The sequence below is a fragment of the Dipodomys merriami genome, unplaced genomic scaffold, assembly GCF_024711535.1.
Source record: "Dipodomys merriami isolate MVZ:Mamm:240054 unplaced genomic scaffold, mDipMer1.0.p SCAF_8, whole genome shotgun sequence".
In the NCBI taxonomy this organism is placed as follows: domain Eukaryota; kingdom Metazoa; phylum Chordata; class Mammalia; order Rodentia; family Heteromyidae; genus Dipodomys; species Dipodomys merriami.
In genome coordinates, this window is record NW_027206401.1 from 33,843,504 (window position 1) to 33,845,248 (window position 1,745).

The 1,745-nt window shown below is 41.1% G+C and overlaps 1 pseudogene; it reads right to left on the reverse strand.

Annotated features, from left to right (window-relative positions):
* Positions 1 to 850: 850 nt before the first annotated feature.
* LOC138818987 (protein UXT pseudogene) lies at positions 851 to 1,540 on the reverse strand (annotated as a pseudogene).
* Between the last annotated feature and the right edge of the window lie 205 nt (positions 1,541 to 1,745).

Below are 1,745 nucleotides of genomic sequence, written 5' to 3' on the forward strand. Positions count from 1 at the left end.
AAAGGGTAAAGAAGTAACAAAGAGTGACAAAAGGAAAAACACCAAAGCAGGGACAAAAAACAAACAAACAAAAAAAAACAACGAACTGCAAGCAGGGCTGGGAATTAGACTTAGTTGTAGAGTACTTGCCTAGCATGCATGAAGTCCTGAGTTGGATTCCTCAGTACAACATAAACAGAAAAAGCCAGAAGTGGCACTGTGGCTCATGTGGTAGAGTGCTATCCTTCAGCAAAAGAAGCTCAGGGACAGTGCTCAAGCCCTGAGTTCAAGCCCCGGGACTGGCAAAACAAACAAACAAACCAACAAACCACAAAAAAACCTCTTGTTTCTATTTCTTGGAGTTCATTTTGATAAGCATCATTTTATATGATTATATGCACATAGCTACTGAGCCCTTGTGATCCTCTCCTAAGAATATCCTTCTTTGTTCTCATTATGTGAATGTTTAGAGTGCTGTTTAATTAATCATGTCCAAGTGTAATTATCAGTCTTTTTATATCCATTGAGGTTACTTGTAGATGTACAAGCATATTCTAATTATTACAAATGAGGGAAATGAGACCTATGTTTCTTTAGGCCTGGCTTACTCCATTTAATATAATTTTTTCCAAGTCTTTCCATAGCCTTATGAATGGGGCAATGTCATTCTTTCTGATGGAAACATAGCATTCCATTGTACATATATACCACATTTTCTTGATCCATTTGTCCACTGAGGGGCATCTGGGTAGATTCCATATCTTAGCTATGGTAAGCATACTGCAATGAACATGGTTGTGCTGGTGGCTTTGGTGGTTATTTGGGTAAATTCCCAGGAGTGAGATTTCTGGGTCATAGGGGAGCTCTATGTTTAGTCTTTTGAGGAATCTTCATACTGCTTTACAGAGTGGTTGAACAAGTTTACATTCTCACCAACAATATAGTATAGTAGTGGTCTCTTTTGGCCACATGCCTGCCAACATCTGTTATTGCTAGTTTTCTTGATATTTTTTTCCCCAAGACATTCAGGCTCTTTAATGTCAGAGGTTAGGAAGTAGTAGTCAATGATGAGCATGCCCTGTAGTTCTTTCAGCCCCTCTAACAACATGTGGACATGAGCCTTGCTATTCATGGAGTCCTTGGTTAGGCTGTTGCTGAGCTTTGTGAGGAGAGAGCTCTTAAGATCAATGAAATTGAGTGCTTCTGCCAGTGTCAACTCCAGGAAAAACCTATATCCCAGGGCTACATAGATGCGTGAAGTATCTGAAACCACTATGTCAATGAAGAAGTTACAGCCCAAATCCACCTGCATATATAACTCTGAGTGATTAGCTTCCTGGAGTCACTCAATGACATTTTTCAGCTGAAGGTATGTGGCCAGCTGCTCATATATCTTGTCTTGATGGTCCAATACTTTTTGCAAGTCCTGCTGCAGCACATCACTGATAAAGGCCTCATAGTGCAGCACTTTCTCTCTCCACCCCCACATGGCTTCCACAGCCTGGCATTTAGGGTATATGACCAAAACGGGCTCTTGGGGAGTGAGGGGGAAAGGCCACATTAACCACTCATTTTATCTCAGGCACACCTATCATTCGGCTAATGTTTGGAGGTTCCCATCCCAACTTTGGGACTTATTGACCTGGGACACCCACCTGTGCCTTCTTGATAATTCTAACTGGGGTTAGATGGAATCTCAACGATGTTTCTAACTGGGGTTAGATGGAATCTCAATGATGCATTTCTTTTATGGACAGAGATATTGA